Source organism: Sminthopsis crassicaudata, chromosome 1 (assembly GCF_048593235.1).
Source record: "Sminthopsis crassicaudata isolate SCR6 chromosome 1, ASM4859323v1, whole genome shotgun sequence".
NCBI lineage: Eukaryota > Metazoa > Chordata > Mammalia > Dasyuromorphia > Dasyuridae > Sminthopsis > Sminthopsis crassicaudata.
Genome location: NC_133617.1, coordinates 407,387,951 through 407,400,491, shown reverse-complemented (window position 1 = coordinate 407,400,491; position 12,541 = coordinate 407,387,951). Strand labels below are relative to the sequence as shown.

Here is a 12,541-nt window from a genome sequence, read left to right as displayed (position 1 = left end):
GACCTTAGTTCCTCATCTGAAAAAGAGTAGTTAGATTCTAAGGTCCCTTTCAGCTTTAAATCTATGATCCTATGCATCAAGGTAAATAATGCCTGGAAAAATATAAAATGTCTATATTTTAAAAGAAAATGGTTATACTGTTTTTACTAGTTGGATGAGTGACCCATTGAGTTCTAGTCCTTAAATTTACATATATCTTGTGCCAAAAATCGACAAAACTGAGCCTATGAGGCAAGATAATTATCCTAGAACATATATCTTACCAGGAACAAAAATCTCTCGTGCCTCCCTATTGACTCTAAAATAAAACTGAAGCTTGTCATCAGGCCCTTCACAATCTGCTTTCAATCTACCTTTGCAGATACTTTGTGCTGTTCTATTTTACAAATTTTAGAATATAGTCAAATTTGACTGTTCAACATTATCTGAATTTGATTTTCCTTCCTTGATGCATTCATAGGAATAATACCCCTCCTAATATTTATCTCTTTCTTTCAGAATATTTCAAGGGGTGGATCTGTTGCCAGATCTGAGAAACCTTTCTTGTTATTGTCCTAGGCCTCCTGTGAATTTCTCCTTTGGAGTATAAGCTTCTTGAGTACAAGTATTATTTTGCTTTTGTCTTCATATATCCAGCAACCAACAGAGTGCTATGTTTATAGCAAGTACTTACTAAAATTTGTAAAATTGGATTGAATCAAAATTGAGTATTAACTAATAAGAAACTGTTGGGTTGGAATCCATTTGGGAAATAATGTAGTCCTTTCAAGTTCTCATGTTGTTCATTGTCCAAAAAACCCATCTTTTTTAACACTAATACTATCATTTGGTGATGCTATATAGAACTGAGTTAATCTTCTTGAAAGAAGCAAAATTATGAGTGCCCTCCAAAACAAAAGAAAGATTTATGATGGTTGTGAGTTGTCTACAGCATATCAACACTGATGTTATACATTAAAAAAATTTTTTTTAAATTTAGTTCCAGCTACCTTTCCAGACTTTTTCCTTTCACACACTAAACTAGTGGTATCAGGTACAAATAGAAATAATGGCCACTAAACTATATATTTCAATCTCTGAATATTGACTTAGAAAACCACATGTTAACATTATTTATGTTTTATTGTATTTTTGTATTGTATTATGTATGTTTTATTTTGCTAAACATTTCCCAACTACTTTTTAATGTGGTTCTAGCAGCATTTAGAAGTGTTGTAGTTGCAATGAGTCATGTATTTGCCATCTCTGCACTAAATGAATTAGTTATATTGATCTACTTGCCTACCAACACAGGACATTGTATCTCCTATCTTCATCACTTTACATGGTATGAACTCTGTACTTGGAAATGCAGTACATTCTCTCCTGTGCTATTTTCTGAATTCAATTCAAGTTTTGTCTCCTGTTAAGTGGCTTTTTCTGATTTATGCAGTTTTTAGCACTTCCTATAAATCCTTAATTCCTTTAAGTTTACTTTGTAGCTCTTCTGAATCAATTGTACTATATTGAGAATATGAAGATATGGGTTTGAATCCTGACTCCTTCACTAAATGTATATTTGAAATTATTATTTTATCTGAGACATCACATATCTAAATATCTATAAATATCTTTATATATATATATATATAGATAGATATATAAATATCTTTTTCTGACAAAGGTTAATGATAAGAAGAATGGGTAGTTTAATTTCTATTTATTGATATAATATTAAGCAATATTTTATTGTTTTCTCTTTCTAGCAAGAATAAGGGCATGTGCCTATGTGACCATGGCAAATTATTTAATTTACTTGGCCTTAGTTTCCTCATTTGAAAAATAAGGATTTTTGGATTAGATGACATTTGAAGTCTCTTTGGAATATATATATCTTAGATCCTATCAATTTAACTTATTTATGAATATGTATCTTCCAGTAAAATGTGAGCACTTTGAGGGCTAGAATTTTTGTTTTTGTTTTCCTGGGAATTAACACAATGAAATGCTTCTGATTTGAAATTAAGTAGACAATTAATCTATGGAATCCAAAAAGTTTTCTAAAAAGACTTAGCCTGTATTTTTAAATTCTTGCTTGTTTTAGGAGCCATCCTGATAAGGGGACAGAATACTAATTAATTCTTCATCTATTACCCAAACTCTTGTAATTTGGCACGTGGGACAATTTTGTTTTGATGGCTGTTTGGTGTTAATAGAATGCATTAAAAATACCCTGACATATATCTTCCTTATTGTGAAGAGGGAGAAAAGTAGTAAAAAGCCTAAACAGTTGAAAGTCAGAAGTTCAATGATTTTTTTTTGTTGTTGTTGTTGTTGAAAAGAAAATGAAAACTCACTACTGGGCTCAGTGTTCTATCTTAAATCATTTAATTTCATGATGTATCTTCTAAATTGAAGAAAAATACATCACACAATTTACATGGTTAGTCAGGAATTACACTGAAAGTTCATTAAATCACATCTAGGGAATTTAAGTGAACTGAAGTAAGTAAATTAAGTGCTGAGTTAATTAAGTTGTTAATTAGTTAATTAACTGTTATAGTTTTAAGTGATACTATTAATAAACTGACATAAATTTCAGTTTTAGTTTCCTATATTTAGAAAGAAATGGAACTGTAAAAGCTGGAGGGCTTAATTCTTTGCACAGAATTTTAGAACTAAATATTAATATATTTGTAATAGAATTTTCATTATTTAGAATCTAAGACAGTTTAAAATCATTTAACAAGTTGTCTTTTAAAAATATAAAAGCAGAAAATCTTTCCTTTAAAAAAATCATCAAAACTTAATAGAAAGCAAGGTAGTTGCAGCCCCTTTTGCTCTACAACAGACAGCTATAGTCCTTGATTCCTCAGCAATCGTGTTGAAGGGACCTGCAGTTGAGTTTGAGAGATCAGTTCTACAGTCAGACATGAAGCATTGACTTTTCGTGGTGATGAATGACAGAAGCAGACCTAAGGTTCAAGCTGAGTACAAAGAGAAGACTAAAAGTTTCTATCTAGAAGAAGTAATTCTATTGTTTTGACTAAGATGAAAGAAATTCCTGAAGCTTACCTGGGAAGACTGTCATAAATGCTATCATATTACTGGCCTACCTCAGTGAATCCCAATGTGATCAAAGACACTGGAGTATTCTTACTGTTCTCTGAATCATCACTGAGTCAACTGCTGCTGCTATTGCTTATGATTTGGACCAAAAAATTGGTGTCAAGAGAAATGTGTGGATCCTTGTCTTTGGAGGTGGTAGTTTTGATGTCTCCATTCTTACTATTGAAGATAGTATCTTTGAAGTTAAGTCAAAACTGGGGACACTCATTTTAGTGGGGGGGGATTTTAATAACTACATGGCCAACCATTTCATTGCTGAGTTCAAGCAAAAGCATAAAAAGAACATCAATAAGAACAGGAGAATTCTCTGCCATAAATGCACTACTTGTGAATATGAAAAACACACCCTCTCTTCCAGTACCCAGGTTAGTATTGAGATTTAAACTGCCTGTGAAATTATCACTTTCTTTATCTCTATTACACATGACTATTCTGAAGATCTGAATGAAAACCTTTGTTGTAACCCTGGATCTCATGGACATCAAACTAGATGAATCATAGATTTATGATGTTGTCTTGGTAGGTGATTCCACTCAAGTCTCCCACTCTACAAGCTTCTACAGGACTTCTTCATTGACAAGAAGTTTAATAGTTGTGGTGAAGTGGTTGCCTATGGTGCATTGTCTAGGTTTTCATATTGTTTTGAGATAGATCTGAGAATGTGCAAGACTTGTTGCTATTGGATATCATTCCTTTTTCCTTTGGAACTGAAACTGCTGGTGGAATTATGACAGTTCTGATCAAAAGCAATACCACTATCTCCACCAAGCAAATGCAGATCTTTACCCCTTACTAGGACAACTATGCTTATTCAGGTTTTTGAAGATGAAAGAGCACTGAGAATGGATAGCAAGACAGTTGGCAAATTTGAGTTCATGGGAATACTCCCTGTCCCAGGGGACATTCCTCAGATTGAAGTAACTTTTGACATTGATGCAAATGGCAGTCTCATTATTTTTGCTGTGATTATTAACAAAGGCAAGAAGATTGCCATCACCAATGACAAAAGTCATATGAGCAAAGACATTGAGTGTATGGTCCAGGAGACTGAGAAATACAAGGCTGAAGATGAGAAGCACAGAGATATGATGTCTTCCAAGACTTCTCTTTAATCTTGTGCTTTCAATATAAAGGCTACCCAGGATGAGAAACTCCAAGACAAAATTGACAAATGTAAGGAAATTATTAACTGATTGGATAAGATGTAGACTTCTAAGAAGGAATAATGTGAGCATCAGCAGAAAGATTTGGAGAAGGTCTGCAACCTCAGTATTACTAAGCCATACCAGAGTGCAGAGGGCATGCCAGAAAGCATGCGTGGTGAGTTTCCAAGGGGTGGAACAATCGTATCTGGAGGTGCTTTTTTTAGAACCACCATTGAAGAGGGTTGATTCAATGCACCATAAGAAAGATCATTATATATAATTTTCTAAAAATTGAAAGACTCAAATTTGCTGCCAAATTGTAGCAGTTTAAAAGTATCTTAGCTATTATATAAATTTGAGCATTCTGAATACTCCAATGTATGCAGAGTAAGAAGTGAGCAACATTGCACTTTATCAGTACCATAAACAAGTGGAAATACAATTTTTGTCCTGGGAACAAAATCTACTTAAAATGGGCAAAACAAATAAACAAAAGAGAAAACCCATATGAATAAACTGGTTCAATGTGAAATTTGTGTTTTGCCTATTTTTTGGTAGGTTTCTTGTATAGTGACAACTTTTAGATTTGGAATTTTAAAGAACATAGATAAAAAGAACTAACAAGTTCCAAGAGTAGATTCCTATGCTGCATATGATTTCTTTTCTTTTCAATTGTGATGACTTTGAGCTTGTATCTTTATGTGTCTTTGTCATTTAATTCCTGTAAGAATATTCTTGCTTATTTACTTATTTATTTTTATATAGTCTCTTTAACAGAGTCTGGTTATGAAGAATTAGCACTCTGGATACCTTAAAATCAGCTGGCATCAAGATAAGTAAAAATCTTTGGTCTTTATTTTTGGTCTTTAGGGGTGGAGTGAATTGGATGGATGCAGGATCTCTACAACCTCGCCTCTTTGTCTACCGCCAAAAAGTGACTCTGGCTAGTCTTACTCTACTCCCTAATCCTTCCCACAATTCTCTGTATACACCAAATGATTGGGCCAGCGCAGAATAGTGGGAAGGGCCATTTTCCGAGCATATTCTAATAGAGTATTGTCCAATCGGTAATTAGCCTTAAGTGCTCGGTTGTCTGATCTCAGTGCATCAACTCAGTTTTAGCTCTTTACACCTGGTTTCTTAACTTTGCATATATGATGTTGGGTGAGTCATTTAATTTCTAAGGGCCTCATCTATAAAAATGAGGGAACTAAATGACATCATTTTAAATTATTTTATGTCTTTAGATCCTATCATCCTATATTTAAGGAACACTTTCTATATACCCACTTTAGAAGCTGGATAACAAAAGTAGGGAAACGTAATCAATATTTTTCCTCAGCAAAGAAAAGGCAAAAGGGAAAGAGTGTTATGGGTCAGAATTCTAAACTTGAAATAAAGGATTCTTACAAAGTACTAAGACATTGATAGAGACAATAATTATTTAATTTAGCATGGTTCAGCATGATTGATTTAATCCTACAAGGAGATGTTATGGGTCAGAACTTGAAACAAGGTACTAAGTGGAATTGAGGAGACAATGGTTAAATCTAGTTTAGCATTGATTTAATCCTACAACAAATAATGGTTTCCTAGTGATATAATGATTGGTTTGTACTCAGTGGGCAATACATAAGCTAGAAACATCAGCCAGGGAGATTCAGAGACATTTGGAGAGAAGGCAAAGGACTGGCGGCAGGAGTTTAAGCTTTCAGAACCAAGGGGAGAAATTCAATTCAATCTTCTATCTTCCTGGTGGCTGGCCTGGACTCCTGCACTTCCCCCACTAAGACCAAGGCCAGACTGAAAGGCTCTCCAGAAAGCTGCCCAGCTCTAGGAAGGAGATAATAAAGGATCTGGACTATAAGGAAGCTAACCAGGCCCCAGGAAAGGAAAAAGAGATAAAAAAGGATTTGGACTTTAACATCTGGTTGTACTTGTAGGTGATTACTGAGCTGAAATGAAGGCTGCCTCCAGAGACCCCAAGAAAACCTCAACAGGAGAACATTACATTTCAGAGAGAACATTACAAAAGAGATCTCAGACTTGGCAGTCACTTGGTCAGTCAATTATATTTATTAAATATTTATAATATAATCTATATCTAGTATATTAGATCTTTGGAATACATAGAACATTGGGTATTTCTGGCTGAGCAGACATACCTGATTTATGCTCCACATAAGCATATACTTAGAACTAATTTTAGGCAAGCATCAGGCTCCATGTAAAATGTAGTTTTCATAAACCTAGCATTAACTTGAGGGAAAGCATGGTGTCATGGATAAAGAATAAGCCTTGGGATTGAAGAGGATCTGGATTTAAGTTCTTCCTCTGATACATACTAGCAATATGACTCTTTGTAAGTTAGAATTCTCTTTCTCTCTTAAGATCTTAGAAAACTAAGATTATAAGAGATTGGTATTGTTGGAGTTGGTGCCCAACAACACTAAACATACTTATAACTATGGAACTGGAAGCAACAAAAACTATAGCTGGAGAATAACTTTTTAAATCAACAGATCACTTGGGACACACAACTTATATTGCTGGTCTACTACACATTTTTTCAGTTCTCTTATGGTATATGTTGCCTCATTGACTTTTCTACCTCTCAAATATTTCCTTCACTCTGTCTTCAATTTCATATCCAGCTACCTCCACTAGGTATTACAGGATACCTAGGAATCAAAGTAAGGAATCAAGATTAGTAGCTGAAGCTCAGAGAGCTTTTGTTGTTCAGTTATTTCAATTATGTTTGACTTTTCATGATCTCTTTTGATATTTTCTTGGCAGAGATACTGAAGTAGTTTGCTATTTCCTTCTCTAATTCATTCATTTTATAGACGAGAAAACTGAAGAAAGTTAAGTGACTTGCTCAGGATCACACAGCTAATGCCACTGAGCCAGCTTTGAATTTAGGAAAATGAGTTTTTCTGATTCCAGGTCCAGGTTTCTAGTCACTGTACCATGTATCACATAGCTCTCCTTAGATAGCTAGATCTAGCCTGAATCTGTGAGCTGTTCTTATTACTTAGATCCCTTTTGAATGAATTCTGGTTTTCTTATTTTGAGTAGCACAAAGCAAATACACAGACACCAACAAAAGAAAGATATTATGAATTTCTCTTTGCTTTTTCTAGAGGGTCAACATCTATTAAGCACACAGAAGAAACAGAGAAGAATTGAAAGAAGCTTCTCAATACTGCAGCACCGTCATTTTGAGTTTCTTGGTGTTTTATTTGACTCCTTGCTCCCATATATTTGCAATCATTGTTTGGAAAATATCACATGTAGATTAACTCTCTTCACAAATGTACAATGGCAAAGCAGTGCTAAATAACCTCTAACTTAATAATATCTCTATGAATTATAGATCAAGAATTGGAAAGGATCTTTGAGACCTCTTCCTCGTCTTCATTTTGCAGATGAAAAAAATGGGGCCCAGAGAAGTTAGTTCACTTGTTTAAGATCACATAGCTGGTAAACATCAGAAACAAGACTTACTTGTTTCATTTCATTGTGATTTGCATCCTTTGAGTTCAGTCAGTGCTTTTTCTGATGTAATGTCCATTAGTAGTCAGAAATCCTATTCAATCCTGACTGTCACTAATAGTGTTATGTTCAGTAAGCCCTTTCACCAATTCTGGATGTTAGTTTCCTTATCTAAATGTAAAAGAAGTGAGTTGAACAATATTTGTTGTGGTGGTTCAGTCATTTTTGACTCTTTGTGATCCCATTGTAGGGTTTTCTTGGCAAAGATACTGGAGTAATTTGCCATTTTCTTCTCCCATTCCTTTTACAGATGAGGAAATTGAGGCAAACAGAGTTAAATGACTTACTCAGGATTATATATAGCTAGTAAGTGTCTGAAGTTAGATTTGAACTAATGAAGATGAATTAATGAAGAAAATCCTCTGATTCCACTACACCACTCAGCAGCCCCTTGGACTATATGACCGCTAAGATATTTCTTCCAGCTCTAAAATTTTGTGAACTTATGAATTTCTGAGTTCCAACAGCTCTGTCTGAGATATTCTGGGGTCTGGGAAGCATATAGGATTTTGTTTTAAACTGGATCTGTGATTCTATTGATCTATGGAACTCCTGATGAAGAAATTCTCACTGCCAATGAAGAGTTCACAACTGATAATATTAAAGGTTTGACTGGGGTACCAAGACTTGTTGAGGGTTATTGGCAGGACTTTGATTCATTTTTCTCCTCTGCAAGATCATTACCACATATATCAGAGTTCATCTCTGGCATATGACTTAGCTGTTTTCTTCTATCCCCTGCTTGATAGACTAGCTAATATAGACTAAATTAGACTAAATCCTTCTCTCTTCTAAATGTAGTCTCAGCTAACAGGAAGCATCCTTTTCCTCTATCTGTGCAGTGGATAAAACTCTGGGTCTGGAGCCTGAAAAACTCATCTTCCTGAGTTCAAATATAGTCTCGGACACTTAACTATGTGACTCTGGGCAAATTGTTTAATCCTGTCTGTCTCAATTCTGTAAAATGAACTTGAGGAGGAAATGGCTAACCACTCCTGTGTCTCTGCCCTTTTGAGGGCATGAAGAGTCAGGTGTGATCAAAATGACTGAACAGCAACAATAATAACTGGATCTGTGATTATATTGTTCTATGGAACTCCTGATGAAGAAATTCTCACTGCCAATGAAGAGTTCACAACTGATAATATTAAAGGTTTGACTGGGGTACCAAGACTTGTTGAGGGTTATTAGCAGGACTTTGATTCATTTTTCTGCTCTGCAAGAATGTAATCCATGACAGAGAGCTCAGTAAAATGGACAGGCAAGTGACACAGTCATTTTAGAACTCAAGCTGTCTTGTGTTATATTTTGCAATTGTGCCAATTGCTGGGAATGGAGAACATGATTCACATCACAACAGTCTCCCCCAGCTTAGTCACATAGTTTAGTGTATATCTTCATGTGGGGATGGACACTAATGAGTATATTTAATTACTTTCTATTTTGCCTATCCCACATGCAATCAGGATTTGTGCTCACTCCAAACAATAGCTTTGCAGGCTCTTGAGACCAGTAATAGTAACCTGTTTGGATTTTCCCATTCAGCGTTCTGCCCTTGCCATAATTGTATTTCTACTGTCAGCATGTTGCTTTTGGCTCCCAATTCTCTTTTGAGAGAACATGTGGAAAAAGAATTTTCCCCTCCCCCACTCTGCCTGATTGGGCTAGATTTTTGTTTTGGCTGAAGAAAGCAAAGTCTGCTGCCAGGAATGAGAGTAAGAGAATATTTGCTTATGAGAATTTTAGGTTACATTTTTATGTGGCCAACTATATTCAGAGAATATTTGTTTATGTTTTAGGTTGTATTTTCACATGGTCACTTATATTAAGTATAGAAAAGTAGATTAAAGTAAAATAAGCCTGGAATTCAGGTTGCATGGAGAGTTTTTATCTCTTGAGCAAAATTCCATCCAAATTTAAATATTTTAATAATCTTTTAAATTTCCACTGTTTTATCTGAATGGATGTAACTATCATATAATTAGAATGTTGTGGAAAGAGCATTGAGCCTGAAATTAGGAGGCTTCTAGTCCTGACTTCTAAGTCCATAACTCATTGTGAGATCTTCAGCACTTGAAATCCTAACCTTTCTTTGTTATAATAATATATAAAATGATGGAGCTGTATCTTTTAGATTTCTTCCATCTCTAACATTCTGCATTTCTGTTTTGGCCTGATTACTGTCTATGGAACCAGCAGAGGGAGCAAAAGCTAACAAACGTCATTTCCAGAGCCTGGCCAGTCTCACAACACACTGTTTAACACTTAATACTCTCCTGTGATAGAATCTGCAATTGTTAAATAACCTTTAAAAGTCCCATGAGGGAATAGATTTAAAATAAATTTAAAACATGATTTTGAAAATGTACATTTATATATACACATATATATGTCTGGTCACATGTTCATAGTTACATATGTATAAAACTATATGTGTGTTATATAAGTATACATAGTTACATATGTAATATATTCTTCAATATATATATTTATAGGTATAATTATAAATACAAATAAATTTATGTTATATATGTTATATGTATGTGTGTGATTATGTATATGATTATATAGTTATATATTTATATACCTGCACATATGTACATAATTATACCTATAAATACACACACACACACACACATATATATATACATCATTGATATAAATGTATATTGTGATGATGATGATAGCAATAATAATAGTTACTAACATTTACATAGTGCTTAATCTGTATCAGGAACTATGCTAAGCATGTTACAATTGTTTCATTTGATCCTCACAACTACCCTAGAAGGTAGGTGCTATTATTATTAATATTTGGTGGATGTGGAAATTGAAGCAAATAGGGGTTAAATGACTAGCCCAGAGTTACACAACTTGTAAGTGTCTGAGTCTGGATTTGAACTCAGATCTTCCAACTTCAAGCCTGACGCTTTATTTACTGGGCTATCTAACTGCATAAATCTGATAGAATGCAACAAACTGGTTGCCTTTCTATGTGTTCTTTAAGCATAGGAAAAATTCAAAAAGTTAAAAATCTAGAACAGAAAAGACATTCAAGAAATTTATAATACAACCTGAATAATTGAACTATTAGAGGAAAATTAAAAATTCTTTTTCTTTTTTTATTCAAAACTTAAAAATCATTGCTATAAACAAACATTTCAACCTATAAAGAATAGAAGACAATCTTCTGTTAAAGCAAGTTTAAAAAGAAATGAAGATACATTAAGCTTAGTAAGGGCAGCTAAGTGGTGCTATAGTGTACAGAGTTCTGGCCAGGAGTGAGGAAAACTCAACTTCCTGAGTTCAAATCTAGACTCATATACTTACTACTTGTGTATTCCTAGGTAAGGTACTTAACTTTTGCTTGTCTCATTTCTTCAACTTTAAAATGGAGATAGTAGGGCAGCTAGGTGACACAGTGGATAGAGCACCAGCCCTGAAGTCAGGAGGACTTGAATTCAAATATGGCCTCAGACATTTAACATTTCCTAACTGTGTGACCCTGGGCAAATCACTTACCCCCAATTGCCTCAGCAAAAAAAAAAAAATTAAAAAATAAAAATAGAGATAATAATAGTCACTTATTCCCCAGGGTTGTTGTGAAGACCAAATAAAGAAAATAATTATAAAGCACTTAGCTCCATACTTCCACATAGAAAGTGCTACTTAAATCTTAGCTATTATTAAGAGAGAATCTAGGATCAAGTCCTATAGCTCACTTATATGTAGAAGGCAGGATGTGGTTAATCCTAAAAAAGAGAATAATCTTGCAGAGCAGACTGAGAAAGATTGTTCAACATGCAGGAAGAAATCCAAGATAGGACAGGGTTTTACAAACCCAGGGAGGAGAGATGTCAGAGGAGGGAGCAGTCATCAGTATCAAGTGCTGGTCAGTTGCTTGTTGTCCTTTGTTCTTGAAGAGGAACAAAATGAGTCAAGGTACACTGTATCCATCTGTAGCTGATCAGACCAATACTTATTTGGAAGACTCGACCATAGATTGGGCACAAATATTTGGTGTCTCTAACTTTGTGCATTCATATTTCTTTTGAACCATTACAGTTCTGCTTTGCTCATAGAGCATCTTCTTTGATATGAATATGTCATGTTGGACAGTTCTGTGTCAGGGTCTCTCATGTCACGTAATCGATTCCTAAATTTTTCAGAGAGATCTTGAGAGGGTACTTTTATCTTCTGACCACCATATGAATGTCTAGCTTGTATGAATTTTCCATAAAACAGTCTTGTAGACAAAAGTACATTTGTCATTTGAACAACATTTATAGCCACCCTATTGGAGTAACACTCTCTGTAGTAGAGCTGGAATACTTGACAGTTTCATTTGAGAAAGAGCTTCAGTATCTGGTATCTTATTCTGCCAGGTAATCTTCAGAATCTTCCTAAGACAATTCAAATGGAAATGATTTAGTTTCCTGGCATGGTACTAGTATACTGTTCAGGATTCACAGACATGTAACAATGAGGTTAGCACAATGGGTCTGTAGAACTTCAATTTGGTAATCAGTTTAATACTTCTCCTCTCCCACACTTTCCCTCAGAGCCTCCCACAATACTGAGCTAACTCATCATCAATATGGATATCTCTGGAAGGTATACTGCCAAGATAAGTGCACTTATCCAAAGTATTCAAAGCTTCACCATTTGCCGTAATTAACGATTCCACATATATGGATGGTATGGTGCTGGCTGATGGAAGTACCTCTCTTTTC

The 12,541-nt window shown here is 34.7% G+C and overlaps 1 pseudogene; it reads left to right on the top strand.

The window, feature by feature from the left end:
• Positions 1 to 2,890: 2,890 nt before the first annotated feature.
• On the top strand, positions 2,891 to 4,499 carry LOC141550237 (heat shock cognate 71 kDa protein-like; annotated as a pseudogene).
• The last annotated feature ends 8,042 nt before the right edge of the window (positions 4,500 to 12,541 follow it).